Below are 16,139 nucleotides of genomic sequence, written 5' to 3' on the forward strand. Positions count from 1 at the left end.
CTCTGGGATGAATGAAAATATAAACTATGGAGTTTTCCTGAATTAAAACAGTAATTCTACTGTCCTCAATGAATTTTTTTGCCCCCTCCCCCTAATCCTAATCATGTTTTCATTTTCTATTTTATTTTTCATTCTTTATTTTTCATTTACTACTTAACAACAAAAAATTTCTAATTGTATTGTACAATATCGATAATAACCAGTAAATATGATATTCCCTAAGAATTAACTTCCTATACAATACCAGCACCAATAATAAATACTCTTATGACACTATAGAATATTTCAATAAGATAATAATCCTTATTATCTCATAAATTTAATTTATTATATAACACTGCCACTAATTAAACATTTTATACTGGCCTATCTATTTAATTATACATTATCAATAATAAAAATTTCTATATTATATATTTTTTAATCATATTTTTATTATTCTATATATTTCATTGTCACTTTTATTCTATTACACTTAACGTTTTAAAAAACGTATATATATATATTTTAGCACTATGGGCTTATAATTAACCCCTTCACAATCCCTTATGTATGCATGTATATATATATACATATATTTATCAAATGTAAGTGCATATATACACCTTTTGCAGCATAAAACTACATTTTCCATCACATTGCCCTCATAACGATTTCTGCACAATAATATCACATTCCAAATAATTGCTATAACCCATATACCAGTATATAGACCCTCAAATCCTATATATTTCTCATTTTATTTATTCACCTTTTATATCCTATATATTCACTTTTATTAATATTTCTAGTCTCACCTTTATTCTCCTTTTTACCTTTATTAGTCACTGTCACGTAATCACCAATTAATCATTTTTAACAATTCTCACTAATAACTTTTCCAGCAATATCCTAGTTTAATATTATTTTTTCTTAACAATGCATATATTTCCCCCCTTTTTTAAGTATAGGCACACTAAGCGTCACACATAGACTTATTTATTTATATATATATATAATAATCTACAAATTTTATTGCAACATTTTACTATATTATATTATACCTTTTCTTCCATAATATTCTTATACCCATATGTATATAGATCAAGATATTTACATTCCATTTTAAGTGTCTTCATAATTTATACCATCTTTATATCCCTATTTTTTGTAAATATACAATTTTTGTGAATAATTCCTTGAATTAATCTAACCAGCTCTTTTTTAACTATATGATTTTCCACTATGAAATGCTGAATGGTACTTTCAACTGTCAATCATGACGTATTATCCTATGGGAATCAGCAGGTCTGATCTCGAATATGACAGGATCGTATACTTATCAATCACTTACTAAGAACCAATCAGCCAATAGTACTATCAATATAAGAACAAACAAGGGTTGAACCCACTGACGCCCTGTGACCAAGCAAATTGCGAAACGTACGTCAGGAAGGAGACAGTATCCTCACGGTCACGTGGTGCGCACACGTGACCGCAACGAGCCGTTCTCGGCAAAGTCCGTCGCCAAGGGAACCAGCCAAACAGGAAGTACAGTGCGGCCGGAGCTCGGCAGCAGACAGGACGCGGGCAGACGCGGCCGGCACCTTCCTCATACCAGGATCTCCCCCAGTATACAAGTAGGACTAGAATTTTACGAACATACACCAGGTTTGGTTTATACATGCGTCTCTGTGCACCAGTGCATTTTCAATACATGTGTCTCTGTGCACCAGTGCATTGTCATTTCACGGACCAGTATTTACAAATACCCTACCCACATGGTGCATAGACTATACTATTGACAGTCAGCTATTGCCAGCAAGGGAATCAATGCAACCTTTTTGAGGTCTATATTTATATATAAAAAAAGCGGATGTGGATACGTCTGCCATTTTTTTGACCTTATTTAGCACATAAACGCCTTCTCTCTCTCTCTTTTACACTGCAGAAAACCATAATTATCTCAGTATTTACCTGAAGACACATATCATATAGAAAACACTCTGTTTTCATTATTTTTCTATTACTTGAGAATAATTTCTGAGAGCTGAAGATTTCATTGTTTGTGTTTCCCTGCTTCTTTGATAAATTCAAAGTGTAATATACTATCATTACTGTTCTGGAGACCAAATTTGGAGGTTTCCCTTTCCTGCACAGTTAAAAATACCATCATTTTTGATCTAATGTTTTATTCTCATGTATATGATAAACTGTGCATTTGAGAGGTTTTATTCCTACTGATACTGCGACTAACTAAGCCGTGAAAATCCAGATGGGTACTTAATCTTTTGTTATACTTTATCATTTATGATAAAAAAAATTTGATTTCTTTTCAGCTGTATCGATACCTGTGGCTCATATAACAACGTAAATTGGCTCCTGTCTGTGCCCATTTGTGGACACAGTGTGACAAGGGTGAGCATAAGGTCTGCGGTCATACCCCGCTGGAGATGCCCAATCTCATCTGATCTTGGAAGCCAAGCAGTGGAGGGCCGGGTTAAGTACTTGGATAGGAGACTACCAAGGAACACCCTGGTACTGCAAATATTTGCCACCCATCTGTCACCAATACAGAGCATTGTATTACACCTCGGTTATGACCTATGATTCAACTATCTGCTAGGATTAAAATTCCCATTTTGGGATATATAGCAGCTTATAAATGATGGTCATATTTTCAATAAGTGAGCAATTTATTATCACAGGTTGTCCTACAGTTGGAAGTGTGATTATTAACAACAATATAGACATACCCACTTCGGCCTGAATTAGGTATTTGTACCTTACAATTTATATATTTCTTTTTATATTTTCGCAATGTCACCATTTAATAAACATCGGCACCCATTGAACTCCTCAATAATTAATTTTAAAGAGAATTAATAAAATATTGCATTTTAGTTAGTTTTTGTGACACTTAGTCGTACTACGTTATCTGTATTTTGAGTGCTTCCCAACAAAGAGTCTTCTTTCTTCTTTTTTTCATGTTCTCACTATGAATAATTGACTCGGGGGAGCACCACTGATGGGTAGCTTTTTTGATACATAAAAATAAGGAATGTGTTACCTTAAGTATCTGCTCCCTAAAGTAAGGATTTGAACCTTAAATTTATTTATCAGTTTATACAGATAACCATCATTATACATATACATCAATTATACCAGTGCGGTTTCCAATTTTTCTGTTTCTCAATCAACTATAAAGTTGACACAACAATAGATAACAATCACCTTAACATTTGAACAAGTCGGTGAGAATGTGTTACCATTAGATCTACTGAAATTACCACAAACCAGGTGAAACTTCTCTGGGGGGGCGTCCAGTGCACCCTGTGGATTCAAAGAAACGGATTTATCTGGTAAGTACCAAAATCCTATTTTCTTTTTCATCCACTAGGGGTCACTGGAGTACTTTTGGGATGTACCAAAGTTTCCCCCTTGGGGAGAGGGGGAAGAAGGTTAGCACCTGTAACACTAGGCGGCCAAAGCTAGATGCTGATGCCGCAAACGTATCAAACTTGTAATAGCGCACAAACGTGTGCACTGATGACCATGTAGCTACACGGCAAAGGTGCGTCGTAGAGGCTCCACGACCTGCTGCCCATGATGTTCCCACAGAACGTGTGGAATGTGCTAAAACGGATGCAGGAGGTTGTAGACTAGCATGAAAGTACACTTGACGAATGGTCAGCTTAATCCATCTAACCAAGGTCTGTTTGGAAGCTGGCCAGCCTATCCTTGACTGCATCATAGAGAACAAACAATGTATCTGTTTCACGTACTGTTGATGTTCGGGCTACATAAACGTGAAGTGCGCGTACCACATTCAAAGTAGCTGGAGCTCCTGAACCATTGGAAAAAACAGGAACTACGAGTGGTGATTGATGTGAAAAAAAGAAACTACTTTTGGTAGAAAAGTGGGATTCGTACGAAGTTCCGCTCTGTCATCATGAAAATAAGATTGGAAACCTACCGGTAAATCTTTTTCTCCTAGTCCGTAGAGGATGCTGGGGACTCCGTAAGGACCATGGTGTATAGACGGGCTCCGCAGGAGACATGGGCACTCTAAGACTTTAGATGGGTGTGCACTGGCTCCTCCCTCTATGCCCCTCCTCCAGACCTCAGTTAGAGAACTGTGCCCAGAGGAGACTGACAGTACGAGGAAAGGATTTTTTTAATCTAAGGGCAAGATACATACCTGCCCACACCATCCACACCGTACAACTTGGAACATACGAACCGGTTAACAGTATGAAACAAAACAGCATCAGCCCGAGACTGATAATAACTGTAACAACACTTATGTAAGCAACAACTATATACAAGCCTTGCAGAATTTTTCTGCACTGGGACGGGCGCCCAGCATCCTCTACGGACTAGGAGAAAAAGATTTACCGGTAGGTTTAAAATCTTATTTTCTCTTACGTCCTAGAGGATGCTGGGGACTCCGTAAGGACCATGGGGATTATACCAAAGCTCCAGACCGGGCGGGAGAGTGCAGATGACTCTGCAGCATCGATTGAGCAAACATGAGGTCCTCCTCAGCCAAGGTATCAAACTTGTAGAATTTAGCAAAAGTGTTTGAACCCGACCAAGTCGCCGCTCGGCAAAGCTGTAATGCTGAGACGCCTCGGGCAGCCGCCCAAGAAGAGCCCACCTTCCTAGTGGAATGGGCATTTACCGAATTTGGTAACGGCAATCCAGCCGTAGAATGAGCCTGCTGAATCGTGTTACAGATCCAGTTAGCAATATTCTGCTTAGAAGCAGGAGCGCCAAGCTTGTTGGCTGCATACAGGACAAACAGTGCCTCTGTTTTCCTAACTCGAGCCATCCTGGCTACATAAATTTTTAAGGCCCTGACTACATCAAGGGACTTGGAATCCTCCAAGTCACCCGTAGCTACAGGCACCACGATAGGTTGGTTCATATGAAAAGATGAAATCACCTTAGGCAAAAATTGAGGACGAGTCCTTCATTCTGCTCTAGCCACATGGAAAATCAGATAGGGGCTCTTGGGAGACAAAGCCGCCAATTCGGACACCCGCCATGCAGATGCCAAGGCCAACAACATGACCACCTTCCAAGTGAGAAATTTTAAATCCAACGTTTGAAGAGGCTCAAACCAGTGAGATTTTAGGAACTGGAACACCACGTTAAGGTTCCATGGTGCCACTGGGGACACAAAAGGAAGCTGGATGTGCAGCACTCCCTTTACAAAAGTCTGGACTTCTGGGAGAGAAGCCAATTCCTTCTGAAAGAAAATTGATAGTGCCGAAATCTGTACCTTAATGGAGCCTAACTTTAGGCCCATATCCACTCCTGTCTGTAGAAAGTGGAGAAAACGGCCCAGATGGAAATCTTCAGTAGGAGCATTCTTGGCTTCACACCAAGATATATACTTCCTCCAGATGCGGTGATAATGTTTCGCCGTCACCTCCTTCCTAGCCTTAATCAGAGTAGGGATGACTTCCTCCAGAATACATTTCCCAGCTAGGATTTGGTGTTCAACCGCCATGCCGTCAAACGTAACCGCGGTAAGTCTTGGAACAAGCAGGGCCCCTGCTGCAATAGGTCTTCCCTGGGAGGAAGAAGCCACGGATCTTCTGTGAGCATTTCCTGAAGTTCTGAATACCAGGCCCTTTGAGGCCAATCCGGAACAATGAGTATTGTCTGCACTCTTTTTCGTCTGATGATTCTCAGTATTTTTGAGATGAGCGGAAGAGGAGGGAACACATAGACTGACTAAAACACCCACGGTGTCACCAGGGCATCCACCGCTACTGCCTGAGGGTCCCTTGACCTGGCACAATACCTCCGAAGCTTCATGTTGAGGCGTGACGCCATCATGTCTATTTGTTTTAAGTCCCCACTGACTTGTTATCTCTGCAAAAACTTCTTGATGAAGTCCCCACTCTCCTGGAAGGAAATCGTGTCTGCTGAGGAAGTCCGCTTCCCAGTTGTCCACTCCCGGAATTTATACTGCTGACAGAGCGCTTGCATGATTTTCCACCCAGCGAAGAATCCTTGTGGCTTGCGCCATTGCCACTCTGCTCCTTGTCCCGCCTTGGCAGTTTACATGAGCCACAGAGCTGTGACGTTGTCTGATTGAATCAGAACTGTCGTAGGTTGTTGTATATGGCCCTCAATTCCAGTACGTTGATGTGTAGACAAGCCTCCTGGCTTGACCATAGTCCCTGAAAATTTCTTCCTTGTGTGACTGCTCCCCATCCTCTGAGGCTCGCGTCCATGGTCACCAGAACCCAGTCTTGAATGCCGAACCTGCGACCTTCGAGAAGGTGAGCACTCTGCAGCCACCACAGGAGACACCCTGGCCGACAGGCTTATTTTCTGATGCATTTGTAGATGGGACCCCGACCACTTGTCCAGAAGATCCCACTGAAACGTCCTCGCATGGAACCTGCCGAAGGGGACGGCCTCGTAGGTCGCCACCATTTTCCCCAGTACTCAAGTGCATTGATGGACTGACACTTTTTTTCGGTTTTAACAGGTCTCTGACCGTGTACTGGAGTTCCTGGGCTTTTTCCATCGGGAGAAAACCCCTCTTTTGTTCCGTGTCCAGAATCATGCCTTAGAAAGATAGCCGAGTTGTTGGAATCAAATGTGACTTTGGTAGATTTAGAATCCAGCCATGCTGCTGCAGCACTCTCAGGGAGAGCGACACTCTTTTCTGCAATTGATCTCTCGATCTCGCTTTTATCAGGAGATCGTCCAAGTACAGGATAATTGTGACTCCCTGCCGGTGCAGGAGCATCATCATTTCTGCCATTACCTTGGTGAAAATCCTCGGGCCAGTGGAAAGCCCAAACGGCAACGTCTGAAACTGGTAAAGACAGTCCTGTACAGCGAATCTCAGGTATGCCCGATGAGGGGGATATATGGGGACATGAAAGTATGCATCCTTTATGTCTAGTGACACCATAAAATCCCCCCCTTCCAGGCTGGAGATAACTGCCCGGAGGGATTCCATCTTGAATTTAAATTTTTCAAGTACAGGTTTCGGGATTTTAGATTTAGAATGGGTCTGACCGAGCCATCCGGTTTCGGGACCACAAACAGGGTTGAATAGTACCCCTTCCCCTGTTGCACTAGGGGAACCTTGACAATCATTTGTTGTTAACACAGTTTTTGAATTGCAGCTAAAACTATCTCCCTTTCTGGGGGAGAAGCTGGTAAAGCCGATTTGAAAAATCGGCGAGGAGGCACGTCTTCGAATTCCAGCTTGTAGCCTTGGGATACAATTTCCATCGCCCAATGACCCAGACGTGGCTGAAGAGTCGAAGACGTGCCCACACCGGCGCGGACTCCTTCAGAGGAGCCCCAGCGTCATGCAGTGGATTTAGTAGAAGCCGGGGAGGACTTCTGCTCCTGGGAACTAGCAGTAGCAGGCATTCTTTTCCCTCTACCCTTACCTCTGGCGAGGAAGAAGAGCCCCGACCTCTTCTGGACTTATGCGACCGAAAGGACTGCATCTGATATTGTGGTGTTTTCTTTTGCTGTGGGGGAACATAAGGTAAAAAAGTAGATTTACCCGCGGTAGCTGCGGAAACCAGGTCCGCGAGACCTTCCTCAAATAAAACCTCACCCTTGTAAGGCAAAACTTCCATATGTCTCTTTGAGTCGGCATCACCCGTCCATTGGCGGGTCCACAGGGCTCGCCTAGCAGAAATCGCTATGGTGTTGGCTCTCGAAGCGGCTCTCATATATAAGACTGCATCTCTAATGTGACCTAAGGTCAATAAAATGCTATCCCTATCTAGGGTATCAATGTCAGATGACAAGGTATCTGCCCAAGCTGCTACAGCGCTACAAACCCAAGCCAACGCTATTGCCGGTCTGAGCAAGGCACCCGTATGTGCATAAATTGATTTTAAGGTAGTTTCCTGTCTGCGATCAGCAGGATCCTTGAGGGCTTCCGTGTCTGGAGACGGTAACGCCACCTCTTTGGACAAGCGCGTTAAAGCCTTGTCCACCCTGGGCGAGGATTCCCACCGTAACCTGTTCTGTGCAGGGAAAGGATACGCCATAAGAATTCTCTTGGGAATCTGAAGTTTCTTGTCTGGAGTTTCCCAAGTCTTTTCAAATAACGCGTTCAGCTCATGAGATGGGGGAAAGGTTACCTCAGGTTTCTTTTCCTTAAACATGCATACCCTCGTGTCAGGGACCGAGGGGTCATCTGTGATATGCAAAACATCTTTTATTGCAATAATCATATAATGAATACTTTTGGCCACCCTTGGGTGTAACCTTTGCTTCATCGTAGTCGACACTGGAGTCAGAATCCGTGTCGGTATCAGTGTCTGCCACTTGGGACAGGGGATGTTTCTGAGACCCTGGAGGGCCCTGTGATACAGCCAAAGCCATGGATTGACTCCCTGTCTTTTCTCTGGACTATGCTTTGTCCATTTTCTTATGTAATAAAGACACATTTTACATGTTTACATGCATTTTAGTAAGTATTTATCAATATATGTTTGTGCTTTATACGTTTATTTATGTATTCCCTTTGTATGTAAAGACTGTAAAAATGGAAGAGAATTTATACAATTGTTGTTAATCATTGGATTCAGCTTGTGAAATATCTCTTTGTGGTATATATAGCTCCTATTACGTCTGACAAGCCAGCCTCCTGACGAAGTAACTACGAAACGCGTAGAGGCGGGGCTTGCCAGACGTGTGTCTTCTCTTACCCGGCTCACACATCCCGGCTGCTTCATTGCGAGTGACCTGACGGGTTCGGCTCTCAACAGCGCCGTGCATGGTCCGGTCTCTGACTGCAGCAGGTTTGGTGGATTGTTTAACGTGCTTAAACTGGCCCAAAGAGTGGGTCATTTAGGGTATGAGTCTATTTATAAATCCATGGAATGGGGATGCGGTCAACATCCCGCTGGACGGGATCCCGGCGGTCGAAATACAGACGCCGGAATCCCGACCGCCACAATCCCGACATATTGTCCCTCCGTGGTTGCCCACGACACGCATAGAGGGAGAATATAATAGTGTGCAGAGCGTAGCGAGGCACCGTGCCCGCAAGGGGCTGCGTTCTGCTCGCCATCCGTCGGGATTCTGGCGTCGGTATTTCGTCCGCCGGGATCCCGTCCAGCGGGATTACGTACTGATCCCATGGAATGTTCCGTTTTTATTCTGTGTTTGAAATAAATTTATCTGCACTATGGGCGCATTCTCCTCATTTCTCTAACGTCCTAGTGGATGCTGGGGACTTTGTAAGGACCATGGGGAATAGACGGGCTCCGCAGGAGACAGGGCACTTTAAGAAAGAATTTGGATACTGGTGTGCTCTGGCTCCTCCCTCTATGTCCCTCCTCCAGACCTCAGTTTGAATCTGTGCCCAGACGAGCTGGGTGCTACTTAGTGAGCTCTCCTGAGCTTGCTATAAGAAAGTATATTGTTAGGTTTTTTTATTTTCAGAGAGATCTGCTGGCAACAGACTCCCTGCATCGTGGGACTGAGGGGAGAGAAGCAGCCCTACTCACTGAAGATAGTTCCTGCTTCTTAGGCTACTGGACACCATTAGCTCCAGAGGGATTGTACACAGGATCTCACCCTTTGTCGTCCGATCCCGGAGCCGCGCCGCCGTCCCCCTCGTAGAGCCGGAAGACAGAAGCCGGTGAAAGAAGCAAGAAGACTTCGAAATCGGCGGCAGAAGACTCCAGTCTTCACTGAGGTAGCGCACAGCACTGCAGCTGTGCGCCATTGCTCCCACATTAAACCCACATACTCCGGTCACTGTAGGGTGCAGGGCGCAGGGGGGGGGGGGCACCCTGGGCAGCAATTAGAGACCTCTTTGGCAAAAGTTTGCATAATATACAGTTGGGCACTGTATATATGTATAAGCCCCCGCCAAAATTGTACATGAAAGCGGGACAGAAGCCCGCCGTCGAGGGGATGGGGCTTCTTCCTCAGCACTCACCAGCGCCATGTTTTTTCTCCACAGCACCGCTGAGAGGAAGCTCCCCAGCCTCTCCCCTGCAGTTACACGGTAGAAGAGGGTAAAAAGAGAGGGGGGGCACATAATTAGGCACAAAAATCAATATAAACAGCAGCTACTGGGTTAACATTAAGTTACTGTGTTATTCCTGGGTTAATAGCGCTGGGGTGTGTGCTGGCATACTCTCTCTCTGTCTCTCCAAAGGGCCTTATGGGGGAATTGTCTTCAGATGAGCATTCCCTGAGTGTGTGGTGTGTCGGTACGTGTGTGTGGGCATGTCTGAGGTAAAAGGCTCCCCTAAGGAGGAGATAGAGCAAACATGTGTGTGTGAGGGTGTCTCCGTCGACAACGCCGACACCTGTTTGGATATGTGTAATTAAGTGCTAAGGTGAATTTATTGCACAAAAGATTAGAGAACAGACAGGAAATCTACCCATGTCTGTCCCTATGTCGCAGAGACCTTCAGAGTCTCTCAACGCTCACTATCCAAAATAATAAACACTGATATCGACATGGAGTTTGACTCCAGTGTCGACTACGATAATGCAAAGTTACAGCCAAAATTGCAGAAAAGTATTCAATATATGATTATTGTAATAAAAGATGATTTGCATATCACTGATGACTCATCTGTCCCTGACACAAGGGTACACATGTTTAAGGGGAAGAAAGCTGAGGTAAATTTCCCTCCTCTCATGATGAAAAAGAGCGTGAATCTCCAGACAAGAGACTGCTGTTTCCCACAAAGAATTCTCAGGCAGTATCCTTTCCCCACTAGGGCCAGGATAGGATGGGAATCTTCCCCTAGGGTGTCGCGTTTGCCCAAAAGGTAGCCCTGACGTAACAGCTATTCTCAGCGATCCTGCAGATAGCGTGCATATTCTGGTAGACTACTCAGACCGGCGAATGTGTCGGCATGGCTTTATAGCGCTGTGGCAGCGTGGACAGGCACCTTATCAGCAGAGGCTGAGACCCTAGTATGTAGATAAATATATATATGGATATATATATATATATATATATATATATATTAAAGATGCTGTCTTAAGATATATATATATATATATATATATATATATATATATAAAAACATGCCCAAAGAGACATGAGTATACTGGGTCCTAGAGTCAAAGCTATGTTGATTTCTGCTTGACGTGTCCTGTAGAATATGCAATGGACAGATGATGCCGACTTAAGAGGCATATGGAAGGCTGAGAATTGTGTGGAGAAGGGTTCTCGGACCTGGTCTCCACAGCTATAGCTGGTAATTCTGATATTTTGCCTTATATTCCTGCACAGCCTAGGAAAGCACGACATTATCAAATGCAGCCTTTCGAGCAAAGAAATAAGAAAGTCCGAGGTGCGTCCTTCCTTGCCAGAGGCGGGGGCAGAGGAAAGAAGCTGCACAACACAGCTAGTTCCCAGGAACAGAAGTCCTCCCCGGCCTCTACAAAAATCCACCGCCTGTCGCTGGGGCTCCACAGGCGGAGCTAGACCCGGTGGGGGCACGCCTTCGTAAGTTCAGCCACAAGTGGGTTCACTCCCTGTTAGATCCCTGGGCAATAGATATTGTGTCTCAGGGATACAAGCTGAACTTTGAGAAGATGCCCCCTCACCGACGGCCCTGCCGGCTTCCCCCCACGAGAGGGAAAGAGTTTTAACTGCAATTCACAAATTGTATCTTCAACAGGTGGTGGTCAAGGTTCCCCCCTCCTTCAACAAGGAGGGGGTTATTATTCGACCATGTGGTAGTCCCGAAACGGACGGTTCGGTCAGACCCATATTGAATTTAAAATCCCTGAACATATACCTGAAACGGTTCAAGTTCAAGATGGAATCGCTAAGAGCCGTCATTGCAAGCCTGAAAGGGGGAGATTTTATGACTCGGGACATGAAGGATGCATACCTTCATGTCCCCGTTTATCCACCTCATCAGGCGTACCTCAGAATTGCGGTACGGGATTATCATTACCAATTTCAGACGTTGCCGTTTGGTCTCTCCACGGCCGAGAGAATGTTCACCAAGGTAATGGCGGAAATGATGGTGCTCCTGCGGAAGCAAAGTGTCACTATTATCACGTACTTGGACGATCTCCTCATAAAAGCGAGATCAAGAGAGCAGTGGCTGAACAGCGTATCACTTTCTCTGGAAGTGTAATGGCAACACGGCTGGATTCTATATATTCCAAAGTCGCAGTTGGTTCCTACAGCTCATCTGCCTCTCCTAGGCATGATCCTAGACACAGACCAGAAAAGGGTTTATCTTCCGATAGAGAGAGCTCAGGAGCTCGTGACACTGGTCAGGAATCTATTAAAACCAAAACAGGTGTCAGTGCATCACTGCACTCGAGTCCTGGGAAGGATGGTGGCATCATACGAGGCCATTCCCTTCGGCAGGTTCCATGCGAGGACCTTCCAATGGGACTTACTGGACAAGTGGTCCGGATCACATCTTCAGATGCATCGGTTAATCACCCTGTCCCCCAGGGCTAGGGTGTCTCTCCTGTGGTGGCTGCAGAGTGCTCACCTTCTCAAAGGTCGCAGATTCGGAATTCAGGACTGGGTCCTGGTGACCACGGATGCAAGCCTCCGAGGGTGGGGGGTAGTCACATAGGGAAGAAATTTCCAAGGGTTGTGGTCAAGTCAGGAGACTTACCTTCACATCAACATCCTGGAACTAAGGGCCATATACAACGCCCTACGTCAAGCGGAGTCCCTGCTTCGCGACCAACCGGTTCTGATTCAGTCAGACAATATCACCGCAGTGGCTCATGTAAACCGCCAAGGCGGCACAAGGAACAGGGTGGCGATGGTAGAAGCCACCAAAATTCTTCGCTGGGCGGAGAATCACGTAAGAGCACTGTCAGCAGTGTTCATTCCGGGAGTGGGACAACTGGGAAGCAGACTTCCTCAGCAGGCACGACCTCCACCCGGGAGAGTGGAGACTTCATTAAAGAAGTCTTCACGCAGATTGAAAGGCGGTGGGAACTGCCACAGGTGGACATGATGGCATCCCGCCTCAACAAAAAGCTACAGAGATATTGCGCCAGGTCAAGAGACCCTCAGGCGATAGCTGTAGACGCACTAGTGACACCGTTGGTGTTCCAGTCGATTTATGTATTTCCTCCTCTTCCTCTCATACCAAAGGTGCTGAGAATCATAAGAAAAAGAAGAGTGAGAACAATAATCATTGTTCCGGATTGGCCAAGAAGGACTTGGTATCCGGATCTGCAAGAAATGCTCACAGAGGACCCATGGCCTCTGCCTCTAAGACAGGACTTGTTGCAACAGGGGCCCTGTCTGTTCCAAGACTTACCGCGGCTGCGTTTGACGGCATGGCGGTTGAACGCCGGATCCTAGCAGAAAAAGGCATTCCGGATGAGGTTATTCCTACGCTGATAAAGGCTAGGAAGGACGTGACGGCTAAACATTATCACCGTATATGGCGAAAATATGTTGCTTGGTGTGAGGCCAGGAATGCCCCTACGGAGGAATTCCAGCTGGGCCGTTTCCTTCACTTCCTACAGTCGGGAGTGACTTTGAGCCTGAAATTGGGTTCCATTAAGGTCCAGATTTCGGCTCTATCCATTTTCTTTCAAAAAGAACTGGCTTCTCTTCCTGAAGTCCAGACGTTTGTAAAGGGAGTGCTGCATATTCAGCCCCCTTTTGTGCCTCCAGTGGCACCTTGGGATCTTAACGTGGTGTTGAGTTTCCTGAAGTCACACTGGTTTGAGCCACTCAAAACAGTGGAGTTAAAATTTCTCATGTGGAAGGTGGTCATGCTATTAGCCTTGGCTTCAGCTAGGCGTGTGTCAGAATTAGCGGCTTTGTCACATAAAAGCCCCTATCTGGTTTTCCATATGGACAGTGCAGAATTGCGGACCCGTCCACAATTTCTGCCAAAAGTGGTGTCATCCTTTCATATGAACCAACCTATTGTGGTGCCTGTGGCTACTCGTGACTTGGAGGATTCCGAGTTACTAGATGTGGTCAGGGCTTTGAAGGTTTACGTAGCCAGAATGGCTAGGGTCAGGAAAACAGAATCTTTGTTTATCCTGTATGCTTCCAACAAGCTTGGGGCGCCTGCTTCAAAGCAAACTATTGCTCGCTGGATCTGTAACACGATTCAGCAGGCTCATTCTGCGGCTGGGTTGCCGCTGCCTAGATCAGTTAAGGCCCATTCCACAAGGAAGGTGGGCTCTTCTTGGGCGGCTGCCCGAGGGGTCTCGGCATTACAGCTTTGCCGAGCGGCTACTTGGTCAGGTTCAAACACCTTTGCAAAGTTCTACAAGTTTGATACCCTGGCTGAGGAGGACCTTGTGTTTGCTCATTCGGTGCTGCAGAGTCATCTGCACTCTCCCGCCCGTTTGGGAGCTTTGGTATAATCCCCATGGTCCTTATGGAGTCCCCAGCATCCACTAGGACGTTAGAGAAAATAAGATTTTACTTACCGGTAAATCTATTTCTCGTAGTCCGTAGTGGATGCTGGGCACCACGTCCCAAGTGCGGACATCTTCAGCAATACTTGTATATAGTTATTGCTTAAATAAGGGTTATGTTGGTTGCATCAGGGTTGATCTGATGCTCCGTTGTTGTTCATACTGTTAACTGGGTAAGTTTATCACGAGTTATACGGTGTGATTGGTGTGACTGGTATGAGTCTTGCCCTGGATTCCAAAATCCTTTCCTTGTACTGTCAGCTCTTCCGGGCACAGTTTCTCTTACTGAGGTCTGGAGGAGGGACATAGAGGGAGGAGCCAGAGAACACCAGTATCCAAATTCTTTCTTAAAGTGCCCTGTCTCCTGCAGAGCCCGTCTATTCCCCATGGTCCTTACGGAGTCCCCAGCATCAACTACGGACTACGAGAAATAGATTTACCGGTAAGTAAAATCTTATTTTTTGTTTCTAGACATTGTGTATATATATATATATATATATATATATATATATATATGGAAAAGAGAATAATGGAGGGCGCAATGGTGAGTATAAAATCACAAGTAGTTTACTGGCATCATAATCACTCACGTACATTCAAAGTATAAAATAACCAGCGCGATGTCGACCATCAGTGGAGCCTCCGGATACCCACACCGATGAACCCCGTCGCTCTCCGGATACCAACAGCCGCTAAATCCTTCTAGCCGCACGGACTCAATTCACGGACCACACGCGCCGACACTTCAAACGCTGGATCCAAGTACCTCGTCCTGCTGGCCACGCCCAACGCGTTTCGTCACAAGACTTCGTCAGGGGGTGTGGCTAACAACGGTGTCCCATACAATTTATAGCACAGCAGCATAATTGATTTTGAGCAGCACAAATAATTAAAATACATCTGCACATTGGAAAATTAACATCAAAAAGCTTTTTAAAACACGTATGTGATACAAGTTAACAACAATAAAAGTATAGTTAAAAATACATAAAAATTACATACAAATAGCTGAGATAAGATGATACTAATTAGCATATAAACCAATTAAACATTTGGCTGCACCTAACGGATATGCCCTACCTCTCTACATGATTTCTAATTCGACCTTATATGGAAAACTAAGTATTAGATAATATCTTATACTCGTAGTATTAATTACTGTCCGATTAGACATTCATTGAGCTATACTACTAAACCAAAACAATCAGATTAATTAATGAATTAAAGCATCTCCATCCTTATTGCTTTGACACTATTATGAACACAAACACAAAGGAGCCAATGGCCCGACTACAATGCGTCAGAGTCAATAATGTCTCCGCAACGAGTTTTTAATGCAGAAAAGGGGTAATGTCATAATTTTCATTCAGCCCATAAGGGCTAATGGTATTGAGTGTATGTATCCAATACATATCTCTTTTTCATAATAATTTAGAGACATCACCTCCCCTATCATCTAATTTTACATGCTCAATTGCCTTAAAAGAAAAATTGCTAAGCAGACCCCAATTGCAATTAAAAAAATGTCGAGGTACACTGTGATCTTTCAGTTTATTGACAATACTCCTAGTATGCAAATCTTTAATTGCCTTTTAGTTTTCCCTACGTATCTTGCACCGCAAGAGCACTCTAAAAGATAAATTACAGAAGTAGTCTGACAATTCATAAAACTTTTTATTTCCCAAGATTTTGATTTAGCAGTATCCCAAATTTTCTTCCTATCTTTATCCATCAAAGGACAAACCTTACAA

General features: G+C 44.5%; 1 pseudogene; it reads left to right on the top strand.

Moving 5' to 3' along the window:
* Positions 1 to 2,408: 2,408 nt before the first annotated feature.
* On the top strand, positions 2,409 to 2,529 carry LOC134971232 (5S ribosomal RNA; annotated as a pseudogene).
* Positions 2,530 to 16,139: the final 13,610 nt, after the last annotated feature.

Source organism: Pseudophryne corroboree, chromosome 11 (genome assembly GCF_028390025.1).
Source record: "Pseudophryne corroboree isolate aPseCor3 chromosome 11, aPseCor3.hap2, whole genome shotgun sequence".
NCBI lineage: Eukaryota > Metazoa > Chordata > Amphibia > Anura > Myobatrachidae > Pseudophryne > Pseudophryne corroboree.